We start from the raw sequence: 17,530 nt of genomic DNA on the forward strand, positions 1-17,530 counted from the left end.
CTCTGTTATTCTGAACTTATGTACTGCACAACAATGCTAACCTGCTCCAACACCTGTGTGAAGACAGTAGTAGTGTGACCACACCAAACTGCCAGTATCACCTATATACTGCACAACAATGCTAACCTGCTCCAACACCTGTGTGAAGACAGTAGTAGTGTGACCACACCAAACTGCCAGTATCACCTATATACTGCACAACAATGCTAACCTGCTCCAACACCTGTGTGAAGACAGTAGTAGTGTGACCACACCAAACTGCCAGTATCATTTATATACTGCACAACAATGCTAACCTGCTCCAACACCTATGTGAATAGAATAGTAGTGCAAGCATACCAAACTGTCAGTGTCACTTCTATACCGCCCAACAATGCTAATCTGCTCCAACACCTGTGTGAACACAATAGTAGTGCGAGCATACCAACCTGTCAGTATCACTTATATACTGCACAACAATGCTAATCTGCTCCAACACATGTGTGAACACAATAGTAGTGTGAGCATACCAACCTGTCAGTATCACTTATATACTGCATAACAATGCTAATCTGCTCCAACACCTGTGTCAACAGAATAGTAGTGCAAGCATACCAACCTGTCAGTATCACTTATATACTGCACAACAATACTAATCTGCTCCATCACCTGTGTGAACACAATAGTAGTGCGAGCATACCAACCTGTCAGTATCACTTATATACTGCACAACAATGCTAATCTGCTCCAACACCTGTGTCAACAGAATAGTAGTGCGAGCATACCAACCTGTCAGTATCACTTATATACTGCACAACAATGCTAATCTGCTCCAACACCTGTGTGAACACAATAGTAGTGCAAGCATACCAACCTGTCAGTATCACTTATATACTGCATAACAATGCTAACCTGCTCCAACACCTATGTGAAGACAGTAGTAGTGTGAGCCCACCAAACTGCCAGTATCCACAACACCTTGAATAGCACCTGTTCAGTCAGCCTGTGCATTGTAATCATCAACATGTAGGCAGAGCAAATACTCCTCATCAGGTGTTAGACTATGAACAATGGAAGGAGCCACACCTTCGTGTTCTAAATAATTGCATTCTGTTGTGCTTTACATCTGGAATTTGGCACTATGTCATTAGCTCTCTATTAGTTCTCTTCTTAGACTGTGTCAGTCTATGAGTTCTTCTCCCAATGCATTTATATCTGCCAATACATAGCTCCACACATTATCTCTCTTTACCTGTTAAGGACTACATTTTCAATATAGGTGTTTTCCATACATCTTAAGTAGGTGTATGAGGATATGGTTCTCCTCAAAACTGAAGTTATCCTTTCTGTGTTTCTCTTCCTGATGCTGCAGTATGTTGTCCCTAGGATTAACACAGTTGGCATTTGTAACTCTAAAAGTGCCATGTACCCAGTGAAATAGAAACTGTCACTTGCATTACCAGTGTCTAACCCAATGGTATATGTGACTATTCATAATTCAATATTACAGCTGCATTATTTTGTGAAATCGTGTGTGTGTATGTGTGTGTGTGTGTGTGTGTGTGTGTGTGTGTGTGTGTGTGTGTGTGTGTGTGTGTGTGTGTGTGTGTGTGTGTGTGTGTGTGTGTGTGTTTGTGTGTGGCTGTGTGTGTGTGTGTACGTGTGCGTTCACGTGTGTGTGTGCATGTGTGTGTATGTGTGTGTGTGTGTGTGTGTGTGTGTGTGTGTGTGTGTGTGTGTGTGTGTGTGTGTGTGTTTGGCTATCTACATTAAACATTGACCTATACATAACAATGCCTGTACAAGTGCACACCATGTGTGAGTATATGTATGTGAGAGTGTGCGTGCATGTGTGTGAGTTTGTCTGTCTATATTAAGAACTCAGCAATACCAAACACTGCCTGAGTAAGTACATATCATGAGTGAGTTTTCCCCTGTTTTGTATGGTGGGGGTCAGATGGTGGCCTTTAAAATTCTTTATGTTGCGCATTACTTGTAATCATGGCTCTGCTCAATGACCTTGTGCAGTGCTACTGCCAGATGTTAGTAAGACTGACAAATATGAGTAAAGCATATACTACAAAATGAAGAGCTTAAAAAGAGTTCTTTACAGAAACTGGTGATTTATTGTGTCTTCCTAATACTGATAGAAGTATTAGAAAATAAATATGCTCTTACTAGGATTGTGTAAGCGCTCCCAGCCCTGTTGTTACTAGATTAGAATATCCTGAGTATTTTACCCTTTCACACCTTCACTTTCAGTTATAGATATTTTGTTCTAACATTGGCTTTTTGACAATCTTTGCAGAAACACCGTAACCAGTAGCAAACAAAATAGTGTCATATAGACATTTCAGAATAGTTCGGTGATTTTACGCAGTTCTTATGTAACTAAAATTTTGAAGTACATCGTCGTATGAATCACTGTACTGACATGGGAATCAGGGTGGTGGTAAATCACTAGACACCAGTAACTGCTCTGCCATTAAGCCATATAATGGCACAGACATCAGTGTGGGAATCAGGGTGGGGGGGGGGGATCACTTGACACCAGTAACTACTCTATCATCAATCCATATAATGGCACGAACATTGTGAAGGCTGCCAGCCCAGCTAGCAGGAATTTTGTAAATAATTCTGTTATTTGTAAATAGTAATATGGTTTGTATCCTTGTCTTACAAATGTAAGAAAACTGTATGTTGTGTACTGAGCTTCAAGAATGTAATCACAGTGTACCCTACTGGAAAAGAACAGAAATGTATATACCTGTGCAAATGTATGTTTTCATGGTAGAAGTTGAAACATACACAGTTAACTTGCAAAATTCTGAGAAAATAAGTTAAAATTGTCTATGACTGTGCTATAAATTTAGTTAATCCAAAGAGACATGATGTCTACAGCTAGAGGATTTTTGCTATTGTCTGGAAACAGAAATAATTACAGGTTTTAACGGTAAAAGTATTTAACTATTTTATAACTTCCGGTTCTAGGCAAAACTTCTAAGAGATAAGTATTTTTGACACAGAGGTGTCAAATAGTGATGTCATCCAGCTAACCCAGCAGTAATGTGTATTATTAATTTAAGAGCTATCTCTCAGAGAAAGTCTGTTCATTTTGTATTTGTCTTTGGATCTAGAAACATTCTCTCATCAGCACTTCTCATCTATATTTGCCTGGTTCTGTAAGTAAGTCATTTAGGACATTGTATCTTTTAGATATAGATAGCAATACAGTAAAGGTTAGTTTAGATGTTGTCTGTATTTATGTGAGACTGTCCTGCAATGTTGTTTTAAAATATTTCCTGTGATTCTGAACTCTGTTGTCACTGTGTTGAGTTACTGAGTATTGTCTTGTGCTTTTATTATTTATTATTAAATATATTTAAACCTTTTTAATTGTGGCTGGTTTGTTTAGAGATATTTAAGCTCTTAGAGTACTTGCATATCTATTTGGTGACACTGTATAGGCCACTCCTAAATAGCCTTAGTCTTGGACACACTTACCATTTAGATAATAGTACATAGTACATTGCACAGTTGAATTGGTAAACTTTTGGTAAGGGCCTTATAGTAGCTGACAAGTAAGGGTGGTTGGTGGCAGTTGGTACTACCTTATAGTCTGGGCAGAAGGGGCATAGCTAGTAAATCTGTGCCAGACTTCCCCAGGAGTGTATGTGTGTTTGTATATAAATCAAATCTCAAACTGTGTGTGCGTCAGCTACTTGGGCAGGGACAAGAAGCACTCGTTGGACAGAGATGGTGCTGGAGGTTTTGGCTAGACCACTCAGCTGAGATCTTAACCCTATAGCTGTGCCAGTGGGGAGTCTTATTGGGGATCTGGAGAGAGAAGGAGACACCATCCCCAGACTGACTGTGATCTCTTTGTGCTCTTAAGAGAAATTGTACTTTACGGTGTGTGTACTTGTCATCCTCCCAATAGGCATGTGCCTCACTGGTATTAGTGGTGAGGATCGAGGCTCCTTGACTACTGGGTCAGTGTAGGGGCATCACAGACATCACTATGGAAATGAGGGTGGGAGAATCACTAGACACCAGTAACTACTCTACCATTAAATCATTTAATGGTATGGACATCACTGTGGGAATCAGGGTGGGGGAATCACTAGACACCAGTAACTACTCTACCATTAAGAATTTAATCATATAATGACAAGGACATCACTACATGAATCTATGTGATGGTGGAGGGGGGATTAGACAGTTGAGATTCCACAAATGTGCCATAATGGCATGTTGAATATTATGGTGCTTATGGAGCAGGGGGAAACACTAGCCACCAGGGCAACTACAAGTGTACCATAATGGCACTTAAACTATTATGCTTATCGGGGGATGGGGAACCAAAGGAGGGAAGACTAGTCAGGGGACAGGTACACAGACTGTTGTGTGTGGGGGATAGGAGTATTTATGCTTGAATGTGTATTTATGAGTGTGGGAGAGTGACTGTAGGAGGAAATGCAAATGCCTCCGCGAACATCAGTTTGTTACCGCAAACTGTAGATCAGCCATGATCTGAATGTTGCAGTAGTAAATGCAATTCAAAGACCTGTAATGTAGCCAATAATGATGTCTTACCTTATTGTGGCTAACAAGTCTCTGAATCACAAATTACCCCATCAAGGGAATAGGGCCCTTTTAACAAAAAATGTATGGCTAGGTCCTTTAATGAATTCTCTGGAGAAGTCCCCTGTCGGGACTGTACCTGCACTGGAAGATAAATACTAGTTTAACGTAATAGCAGTCAGCCATTGATGCATTATTCTAAGACTCTTGAAAGCTGTAGCTCCTGTGCATAAATTAAAAGCAAGGCAACATGTTGATTCCATTTTACATCCAGGAAGCAGGAAAGTCAAATTATTCTACTTAAAATTGCCTAATATTTAAAACAGTTTTGAATGGTTCCTGTCATTTTTTTCTGTATTTTGCTGTTTCTTCTCTGAATCTGAAGTTATATCTATTAATTGAAGATGTTTTACTGTTTGTACTGTGCTTAGAGGGATTCACTTTATATGCTCGAAATTCTGAATCTCAAGCCCATAAAGTAGAAATCCTAAAAGATCGAAAACCCAGAAGAGCGAAATTCAAAATCGCGACTTCTATACTACACACATACCACACACATACACACACCTCCCCCCCCCCCCACAAACAAACACACAACCCAATCCTACATACAAGCAGGGTGGGAAGCCCACCTGCACCATCCATGTGGGGGGGCTGTGCCCCTCACACCCCCCCTACTTAAATATACTAACTCCAAGGTGGCACTACATACACAAACACATGAAACACTACCAGCACACAAGCTACATTCCCCTCACACACACACACACACACACACACACACACACACACACACACACACACACACACACACACACACATCACAGTAACAAAACACACTAACACACACTACAGCCCCTACCCAAAACCCTTAAAATATAAACACTTACCTGAATCCACAAACACAGGGCAACACCAGAACCACTAATTCAACATCTCCAAATTGGGAGATTTTGAATTTTGCGCTTCTGGGTTTTTAATCTTTTAGGATTTCCTCTTTTTGGGCTCAAGATTCTGAAATTCGATATTTCAGAATTTCAAGCATGTAAAGTGAATCCATTTAGAGTGGGTTCTGTGTTGTGCCTAGCCATTTAAATCAATTTGGAGTGGGCTCTATCATTTTCTACATTTTTACATTTTTTTTCTCTAAATTTCAAGCTAGAGCTATTAAATGAATTTTGCTTTACAGTTTGCATTGTTTTTGAAATGGTCTGTATGCCGTTAAGTGGATTAAGCAGTATTTCTGCATTTATTTGCTGTGCTTTAGTCAGTTTTCAAACTTAAACAGTCAGTTTTGGCAAGCTGTGCAAACGTCAGGTGGTTAAACTTGGTGAGAGTGGGGGATGATTGCCAGAAGGTCGATGTGTTGTATTTCTACAGTTGCCTGACTGACTTATTAAGTGCTATACTGTTCTCTGGTGTTATATCTGGTACTACTTAATTGCTGTGCTGTTCCATAGTCCTAATCTACTATTTTCCCTCCATTTTAATTACTTGTTACTGTTACAGCAATGCTTTGATCAAGTGTGTTGCCAGTCTGAGAACTAGTGATGATTATTCTGTGAGAGAGAATAAGCTGCTGCTATTTCAAGCAAACTAGCATTATTAGCTTTAACCAAAGCTATTTTTATTGGTTTCTTTATTTTCATGGCTCAGTTTTATTGTGCTGACATGTACTTCATGCAGCACTGTGCTCACCTGTACTTGATAGAAGCAGGTACAGCATATTAAGTTTTAGTGATAGTGGGACTCAGCTGCACCATGCCTACTAACAGACTGCATTAAAGTGCTACCCCTTGCTTCAGGACCAAGATAAATTGCTCTAGCTGTTTTTACCTGATTTAGAGCTCTGTCATTATTTATTCATTTAGTTAGTATGCTGCAAACATTTTGTTATGGTAGCTAATATTTATTTTACTGCACTCATAAGGATTTATTGAAACAAATCAAATACTATACAACTAAATCCTACATTATATGTTTCTATACCATTGGACTAAACAGAAGGTCAGCCAGCTTGTCCACCTTAATTGATATAATCGCACAATGTTGCAGTCGCTTGATGCACACCATCTATACACTATTGCTTATCCTGTCACAATCTATCTGTGAGAGATGCAAATATTTAAGTAACACGAATGCATCACTCATATATGAACACAGTGTAGAAGCACAACACACCTTTACAGCACTCCAGACAAATACCTGGGAAATTATCATTGCCTGAGACTCCAAGGTCAAACGAGACTATAACTCAGTCTAAGTCAAATGCTGCAGGACATACTTCCACATCCGTAACCAAGAGTCACCAGTAAAAAAAAAAATCCCCAAATACAGTACCCATAAACCCTCTACTAATAAAAATGTACTGGTTATAAGTGACTCCATAGGCAGGTGCACAGACTCTACTTTCCCAAGGCTGGACAAAATTAGGGTGACAGTGAGTTGCCTTTCAGATGACAAGATCTCTGACATGGCAAGGGTCTTCAAGACCCTGAGGTCAAACATTCATGACTATGATATGATGGTGGTCCCTGTGGGTGTAAATGACCTGGCACTTAAAACTTTTAGGGCGGTGAAGAGAGACATTTCTGAGCTCAATGTGCATGTTGCAAATGCAGGAAAGATTCTGATATTAAGCAGAATCCCTCCTTCTCCAAGAATGTTGCTGAGGCACAAAGAAAAGATGACTGGTTTCAACTTTTTGCTAAATAAATGATGTCATTCAAGGGGGATCCAGTATGTGTCAGTATGGGATGAGTTTCTGCACAGCCTTACTTGCTTTGCCAAGGACAGTTTGCACCTCTCATTCCAAGGTTCCTGAATACTGGCTAATAATCTTATGCCCCCAAAGTATCTTTTTAGGCAACACTAAGCTAATGGATCCTCCAACTTAAAAAAATAAATAACAGGTCAAGCACCAGACAATAACAAGGTAGCGCTGCTCAATGCCAGGGGTCTAAACAAATTGCCTGACCTTGAGGCCATAATTAATTTGGAGAAAATTCATGTGAATGCTGTTACTGAAATTTACTTTAAAAGTACAGAAATCACTCATTCTATACCTCAGTTTTGAACCTACTTTGCCTTCAGACCTGATGTAAACTGTGGTGGAGTATTCATATTTGTTAAATACATGTATTGGGGGAATTTTACCTCTCAGCCGATTCCTACACACCAACAAACGGAACTTATTGAAATACAGATCACATAAAATAAAACCAACTTTCAGAGCATATAATTTTACAAGACCCCCATCAATTCCCCCAGAAAACCATGTTTGATTCTTAAATATACTATGCAAACTTCAAGCACACAGGAACTCCATCATTCTGGGAGACTAACTACATGTCATTAAACTGAGGTACATGTACCTAAAATGTAGGTTATGACCAAATGTTTCTCAGTTTCATAAACAAGAACTTCCTGGACCAAACAGTAAAGAACATATTAGGAGACAAAACATCCTTGACCTTTTCCTTATAATATGTGTCATCTCACTGATATACCTATCTTCAGTTATATCAGTCCACAACCTGGTAAACTTCTCCTTCAAAATCCTCAAACTATCAGATGTAAATATCACAGTATCCAAAGACTTCAAATGTACTAACATCCTACAATTCTATGTTGAAATCTCAAAATTCAAGTATAAGTGTAGCCTCCAAAATGTTGACATGGTCAGTAGTTAAGCAAATAAACTCTTCACTCATCTGGATAAATTGTATTAACCAGACAGTCCCTACCAGAACTAATAAAATGAGAAGGTCAAAAAATAACAGCCTGGTAGTCCAAATACACATATAAACAATACAATAAAAGAAAATAAACTTCTTAGAATATACAAGGTCACTTCCTCCACATCTGGGGTCTGTATGCCCGTGCACCCCAGGCAGGGCTTTCTAATAGAGTATAAGCCTATAGGATATTTGCAGTGGTTCCATGTAATCCCAACCACCACCATCTGTGTACACACCCTACTGTGTAATACCCACCCATTATGCATTTCCACACTTCCTCCCCATCACCATTTGACCAACCTCATGCTCAAACCACACCAGCCATAGGTAAATCCTATGACACCTACATCCAGATGGGGATAATTGATGAGCTATCAATTAGATGAGACACATATTTTTATTTATTTTATTTATTTATTGAAATTTGATTACTGGGAAAGTCCAACTGGGTGGAAGAACATTTTCAGAGGAGGCCCAGGGAGAACATCTCCAAATTCTTACAACGTATTTAATCATCCAAGGCCAACTTTGAGAGAAAAATCGCTAATGACACAAAAGACAATCATAAGGCCTTCTTTAGCTATGTTAGAAACCTGGGTGGAAACTCCCAGATATGCTCCGAATTAGTCCAAAATGATAAAAAAATCACTGAACCCACAGACATTGCCAACATACTGGCAGACAGGTTCAGTGCAAATTTCTCCCCTCCCTCCCCCCCAAAAGGAGAAATATCTATCCCACCAGAGTCTAGCCTCCCAAACATCTCAGATGCCCAGGTGAGAGCTGCTCTCTCTAAAGCAAAAAACGCAGCATCAATGGGACCGGACAGTGTCCCCGGCTGTGTGCTACATGAACTCAATGAGGAACTAAACCCACACATAAGGCTGCTGTTTAATCTTAGCCTTACTACAGGATACGTACCCAAAGAATGGCGTACGGCAACTGTGGTCCCACTCCACAAAGGCGGTGCTTCTACTGACCCTGGAAATTACCACCCCATAAGCTTGACGAGCCTTGTCTGCAAAGCTATGGAGAGGATCATAATGGAACTCATAAATAAAGACATTGGGGACCTACAGACACTGGATCCTACCCAATTTGGCTTTGTCAAGGGCAGATCCTGCCTCTTGAACTTGGTCGACTTTTTCGAAACAGTCACTAAGGCCATTGATGAGGGTAAGGCAGTTCACACAGCCTACCTTGACCTAGCAAAAGCGTTCGACACAATACCCCACTCAGGCATCATAGAAAAGCTCACCAGCTTAGATGTAAACCCATATGTCACAAGATGGGTTGCAAACTGGCTCAAGGACAGAACACACAGGGTTAGAGTTGCTGGTGCCATGTCAGACTCTAAGCCGGTCATGAGCGGTGTCCCACAGGGCTCAGTCCTGGGCCCCCTCTTGTTCGGCATTTATTTTTCTGAAGTGCAGGCAAACATAGGGGGATTGTGGCTGACAAAATTTGCAGATGACTGCAAACTGGGCACCATAACTGACACTCCATCAGACACAGACATCCTCCAGAGAGGTCTCATAGAAATGGATAACTGGTGCCAGAGCCATGGCCTTAAGCTAAATGCCAAAAATGTATAGTCATACCCTTTGGGAAAAACAAGGTAACCCCTAATTACCACATAGGTGGTAATCCATTAAACACAGAAGAAGTTATCAGGGACCTGGGGAGTCAAGTTGACAGTAACCTCTCTTTTGACACTCACATTGCCAAAGTGGTTAGGAAGACCTTCTACATTGCCCACCTGATCATGAAGGGATTCACATCCAGATCAGGAGAGGTCATTGTACCCCTGTACTCTTCACTTATCAGACCAATGATTGAGTACAACGCCCCATTCGGAATGTACCTTACCCGACACCTGCAGCAGTTGGAAAGACCCCAAAGTTCCTCACCAAAAGGATAAAGGGGCTCAAACATATGTCATACGATGCCCGACTGAAGAAACTCCAGCTCTATTCAGTCGCATACCGTCTGCTCAGAGGTGATCTGTGTCTGACATACAAGGCCATGTCCAACCCGGAATTAATGGACATGCTCCACCTCAAAAAATCCAAATCCACCAGAGCCACGAGAGCAAGAGACTTAAACCTCAACACGGATATAAATAGGACGTGCTGGAGGGACAGATTCATCACCCAGAGACTCCCTACACTATGGAACAGAATCCCAGTCCATGTGAGGCAGAGCCCCTCATTGACTCTGTTCAAGAGAAATCTTGACGAGTGGATGGGAGATCGTAGGTTTACCCCAGGAATCATCTCTGTATCACTGCTGGACAGAGGCACAGCAAACTAATGGGTATAGTATTCTCATCCTAAGGGGTGGTGAAAGCCACACACACTCTGGCTAGGCTTATAAATGCCCTAGGGCAGATAGCCTAGTATGAACCTATGAACCTATAAAACATGCTTGTTTACATTTGCCCTTTTCTCATTATACCTATAATGTTACGCTTAAATGCTAGCTTAATAATCACGTGTCTAGTTTAACTCATTTTTAAACTGCTTGCATTTATTGTGTGCGATGTTATAATAAACCTATTTTGTATTTTTAGTTTATCAAGTTCAGAAGCATTTAAATTTATCATCACAGAAAGCATATTAATACATTTGTCAGTGAAGGATGGCATGAAAAGCTTCTCTTGTTAGGTATAAAGTTTTGTAGAGAATTACTGCTCTTCATTAAATCCAAAGAACCGTCACACCTAACAATCTCATTTTGTATCAGAAGACTTATTGCTACCTTCATAACTGAAATACTGCATGAAATTAAGGTGTTTTACAACTTTAAAATATCCATCTTTATTATACATTGGTATAAGAAGTCAGTAGATACAAACCTCAACTAACAGCTCAAGTATGGGATATAATTCAGGTGAAACATTACAAACCTTGTAGAAAAACCACTGAAGATAAAAAAGCCTGAATGTAAATTATCATATTCGGTCTATGATTTAAAACATACCTGTATGTTAAAGTTAATACTCATATGCTTTCTTAATGTACATCAGTCATGAACACTATGAAGATTATTGGGTCTCTTCCACCCTTGATTATAGGGCCAAAACCCATCATTTTGTCTGGCAATGTCATGTTATCTACATTGAAATTCACTAGTCATTAGGCTGCTTTACAGTAATAGCAGAGCTGAGTCTGGAAATCACTGATGAATGACCGATATAAGAGGTCAGATTGCTTCTTCTACTCTTTTACATCGAGAATTTTCCTGGTCTTATTTCTCATGAGATTTGATTATTCTGCATCAGAAAGCCTTATTGTCTGGATAATCCATGACATTATTTACAAATAAAATAAATAAATCTTATTTCACTACCTTTAATTGCATTGATTATCATCATCAACATGACAGACAACTCATATCTTACCACATTATTTTTAATTACAAACAATTCTCCTTTTATCATTTTTCAACTTATTTGTTTAATTGCATTTCTTTCTATTAATATTAACATCCACTGCAGTACATACTGATGAGCAACTGTGACCCAGAGGTTTTTTTTTTCAGTTGTTCCTTTTGTCGGTCTCCAGCCCAAAAAAAATTGTTGGATTTTAAATGCCGTGAGACTCTGGGTATAATATTCAGTTCTTGATATATTTTTAAGCAGTAAATTAAAATAAACAGCATTCTCTGATAAATCAATGTTTGTTTTATTTCATGTCTGCATCTTTAATACTCTTGGCCATTTTTATGGAAATATTAGGAGCCAATGAAGCAAAAAGATGTGCCATTCTTTCATTTCTGACATAAAACATTTTCTCCATACTATACAGGAACATTACTGGCACCAGTTCCTTTGCCTTGAGCTATAAATTCCTTAAGAGTCCTTTGTGTGTTCTATTATCTCTTAATAAACATTGAAACTCATAAAATGAATCCAATAAATACACATTTGAAGGCATACTTGCACAAAACAGGATACATTTCATGGTTGAGAAGCAACATATCCAAAAGCATCATAGCAAAATATTTTGAACTTGGAGCCTTTATCAAAACATCACATGACAGTTTTAATGGAATGAAAATAGGTCCTTTTCAAAATAGATTTTCTATACAGACTAGTAGAAATGTTACCCTCCTCATTTTTTAACAAAGAAACAAGGAGATTGTCATGTTATTTCCTTACAGCATCATGTCATGGTGTCCTTTCGCTGTCTCGAGAGACAATAAAGTTTGCACCATAAACTCATTTGGTGGTTAAAATGCAGTGCCTGCTGTGACTGTAAAGTCCAATTTTTAGCTGGCAGACTCTATTACAGTTTATGCAGGTGTAGTCGACACTTGGCTGTATAGATACTGAAGCTGTCCTCTGCCGTCTGCACTCTCGCTTCTCCTCCTGCAGCTCCTCTCTCTTCTTCTCACTCATCTGGCTACCTGCCTTGATGGCCATTATCCAAGTGATGCACTCTGTGACTATGGCTTTCCAGTCTGTTGGACTGATGTTGCCTGCCTTCATGTCATGCTTGCAGACATCTTGGAAATGCAGATACGGCCTTCCTATGGGTCTGGAGCCGGCGGCAAACTTGCCATACAGAAGATCTTTGGGGATATGACTGCCCACATACAGCTGACATGACCAAGCCAGCAGAGAACCTTTGAGAGAGTAGGGCAAACATACTTGATATCCTTGCCTGCTCTAGGATATTTTTGTTTGAGATGCAATCTTGCCAGGTGATGCCCAGGATCCTTCTGAGGCAGCATAGATGAAATGCATTGAGCCTGCATTCTTGGTAGGAGTACAGGGTCCATGTTTCACTAACATAGAGCAGCGTGCTAAGCACACGTGCTTGGTGCACCTTTATCTTAGTGTTGATGGTCAGTTTGGAGTTGTACCAGACCATCGCTGTTAGGCATGTCATTACTGTTGCTACCTTACCAATCCGGGTATTCAGCTCTGTATCTTGGGAGACGTTGCTGGCGATGGTGGGGCCCAGGTAAGTGAAGTCCTTCACCACCGCACGAGTGTGATCACCGATGAAGATGCAGGGGTTGTTGCTGACATCCTGCCCCATGATGTTGGTCTTCTTGAGGCTGATTGTAAGCCCAAACACTCTGCAAGCACCAGCGAAGGAGTTTATGGGGCACTGTAGTGCGCAGTCAGGGAAATGTCATCTGCAAACAGTACCTTGGTCTTCACTCGAAGGTGTACAAGGTTGAAGAGATTGCCAGTGCTTCTAATGTGGAGGTATACACCATCTACTGACTAAATTAAAGGCATAGGACAGTAACAGAGAGAAACAGATTCTGAAGAGTGTCAGGGCAAGTACACACCCTTGCTTCACTCTCCTACTGACTGGTAATGGTCTGAGAAGGAGCCATCATATTGTACGACACCTCACATTAGCTGTGTTGAAATTAAACATTTTCTGCTGTTACTGTTATTTTACCAGACAAAGAAAGTGACGATAACAAATTAAAAAAAAGTGTGCATCCTTGACTGTAAAAAAAAAAGAAAAATGCATGAAATGTGACCTCTGAACTGGGTTAAGACTTGTGAGATGGTAATCTTTTGTTTAAGAAAGATATGACTGCGGTGTTGCCATAACAAAGTGTCTCAGTTAGTGCTCTACTGAACTGAAGCATTTAACAAAAGCTAGGATACACAGAGGTCCTGCCATTTCTCACCAGAATTGCTTATTGCATCAAAGGCCCTCTCGTGTAGCTATATTCAATGGCTAACCTGCAATTACTAATGGAGACCTATCTCCATCCATTTACACTGATTTTAACTCTTTAACACCTATGTGGTGTAAAATGTCACACATCTTGCATTATTCAGCATTTTCTTCAAAAAGTTAGCTTAAAAAGCATAAGAAAAACAAATGTAAATATTTTTTGAACAACAAAAGCTATCAAAACTGTACGAATAGCAATGTTATCATTAAGAAGTTTTCTTTCCAGTAATAATAGTACATCCATAGTCTTTTCCATGAATACTGTAATATATCATAATGCACACAACCCCCAAATTACATTTCTAAACTTTCACAAACTATTTTTCATATTATCATGTTATCCTGTTAGAACACAGAGTGTTATGTGTGTAATGTATTATTATTATGGAGCTTTTCTCCCCGGGCCTCCACTGAAAACGGGCTTTTGGGCCCAGTGGACTTCCCCGGTTATCAAACTGGAAATAAATAAATAAATCTTATTGAGGTATGTGGTGTGAACCACCACTGTTGGAAACAGGACAAGTCACTGAAAATGATGGCTTATATCATTGCTATATTGGTCTCTAAGTTATGAAACTATAAACATAAATATGAAAGTATGAATAATAAATGCCAAAGATTAATTTCTCCACTGCAGAACAACACAGACTAACAATATTTGCATCAATTTGTTAATAATGCCTTGCCCTTTGTAATACTGTCTATTATTAGCTGGTAAGTCACTTAGTTAAAGAAGCCTGACCCAAAACTGTTCTGGACAAAATAAGAGGGTATGGATGTGAACTGAAAGTATACAAAAAGGCTTTATTGGCTTGACTGAGTTAACTGCATCTTCCTGGCTTACTTCAATACTAGTGGTTCTCATCCCATTCACAGAGTCAGACAGATCAGATTACAAGGCAGTGAAAGTAGAAGATGAAATATGATTGGTCAAAGCTTCTGAAACTGAGTATCACGTTGTGAAAGATGTGTACTAATGTTTAGGATTATGTAGTAAATTAAACAGTTTGAGTGATTAGAAAAAGCTTTCTCTGCCATCAGAATATAGTCAAGCTAATTCTAAAGAGCAATTGCCTGCTGTGCTTAAAGTGACCCTCTTCAAGAGAAATCTTGATGAGTGAATGGGTAATAGAAAGTTCATCCTGGGGATCAGTCTAGTGGCTCTACTTGATACAGGCACTGGGAACTAACGTCAAGTGGCATTATGCCAGGGCACTTCTATGGGCTAGGCTTGTAAAAACTCCAGGGCCATTAGCCTAATATACACCCATGAACCTACGAACCTGTGAATTGAGTTGACTGTGCACAGAAAAAAATATTGGCAAGATACAAAACTCACTACAATGATTGATGTTTATATCATATACTGATTTTGTCTATTTATTTCAGCTGACTAAATCAGTCTTTACACAATGTTAGAACTTATTGTGTACTTTTCTCTTTCAGCTGTTGTTCAGATACATGCACTATAGTAATTAAAAAAAACTTAGGACAGGGTAAGCACCATGGTGTCGAGGGATAAATCCCTATCTATGGCCCAGTCAGCCTGAGTTTGATTACTGGTTCTGGCATCTGAGGTGCTGGGATGGCATTTTTCAAGGTGTGCCATGCATGGAACAATGGTCCACAGAGGGAAGTAACCCTTGCATGTAACAGGGGGGGGGGGGGGGGGCAAGGAACAGATCAAAAATTAAAAATTCTCCCTGATGGAAGCAGTTAATGGCATGACCCCCACCCCCAGGACTCCCTTAGGTTCCATGCCATCCCTAACCTTCAAACACAGATAGTCTGGGGGCAATAGGAGGGATTGGCAAAGAAAAAGAAAACTTAGGACAGGATTCCAAAGCAAATTAGCCTTGGGGTAAGGGGCACTATGCCAATGTTGTGAACATTACCAAAACTGTTCTGATTCTGAAAGGAAATCTGCAGAAACAGTATTCAAATTAAGAACTGTGCAATCAGTCACAGACCAGTGGTACTATACATGTGATGTGACAGCATTGTGAAGTCACACTAAGATTGTATATGATGGAAGTAAACATGCAGCAATCATTTGAAGAATACTTTCTTGTTTTTTAACCAGCTGCAATAATCAAACATGAACAGCTAATGGCTGAAGAGCTGTTAGTACCTGTAGTACAACTTGCACTGAAGAAGTAGCCTGCAAAGTGGTGTCAGAGGCTCCTGTCAGACCAACTCTCTGACCTGGAGGCCACTGACAGAGCCCACCTGGACAAGACGTTGGTGCAGGCTGTGTGCAAGATGCATACTCTGAACAACTTCACACAGCCTAAACAGGATTCCAGTCCCCTTAAAATGATTGTGTTGTGTGATGAAAATGTTTTGTGGCAAGCTGTTATCTGGGATATAAAAGCACCATATGGGCAACACTGCTTGCGTATTCCAAATGGCATCCAACAGATTTTTGAATGCTTTTGGCTGTTATGTGTTGTAAGGTTTAGAATCACAAAAGGACCACAAGCAGCTGAGTACAGTGCAGCTGTAGACATGTTCTGTGGCATGTTCTGTGGCTACATACCTCTCAAGAATACTTAGCACCATCAACTGTACCTATATTGATACAAAGTCCCCCTCCCATAATACACCAACAGGGGAACTAGAATAAATCCCATCCGTGTACACTCATCTTGCATGTGGAGTAGACTGTATAATCAATTCTATAGTCCTAAACCTAATTTGTATGCATCGTTTTATTTTGTTGAATGTTCTATGTACCATTATTGTTTGATTTTTATACTAATTGTACTGTACTCTGTGCTTTATTTTTTGATTATTCTCTGGAGCTTTTCTCCCCAGACCTCCACAGAAAAGAGGTTTCTTAGTAAACAAATGCAATAACTAAAATAAACCAATCATACAAATGCCAGCATGGTGCCCTGGAACTGAGCATGATTCATATAACTGGGGAACCTGTTAGCTGACCGCAAGGTTTTCTAGTGGTCAAATGTCACATGGACACCTAGTGATTGAATATTCCTATAAATAGTTACACTTATAATGCAAAGTACAGTAAATGCTTATGAAATTTATATTTCATATTACGTTTATACAGTGGATATCCCTTTGGAGCCATGCCTCATGGTCCTGGTTTAATATTCTTGTCGCCTCACAGTAAGACGCTGTCCGGTTCAGTTCTCAGCTAGAGCGTCTTCTGCGTGGAGACATGCATGAATGGGTGTACCTTTGTTGAAGGTTGTGCATCAGGGCTGGTAACTCGGCAAGTAAAAATCAACTACCAATCATTAGCAGACCGGAGTTCCGCTGTGGTGACCCCTAATCAGGAAAAGCTGAAAGAAGACTACTACCTTCAGAGCAGTCCTACAATGAGAAAAACATCAAAAATGGCAGCAGGGGATATATTTGCTGAATTCCCAGTCCGTGTGTTTATGTAAATCCAATGAAGTCCCCCAATGCACACCCAAGGAAGCACCTTGGATGGTCACTGTGTGTTCCACAGTTGCACAGTATGTTAACATCCATGCATGGTAGCCTAGC

This window comes from Protopterus annectens, chromosome 9.part0 (assembly GCF_019279795.1).
Source record: "Protopterus annectens isolate FY-2018-M chromosome 9.part0, PAN1.0, whole genome shotgun sequence".
Classification (NCBI taxonomy): domain Eukaryota; kingdom Metazoa; phylum Chordata; order Ceratodontiformes; family Protopteridae; genus Protopterus; species Protopterus annectens.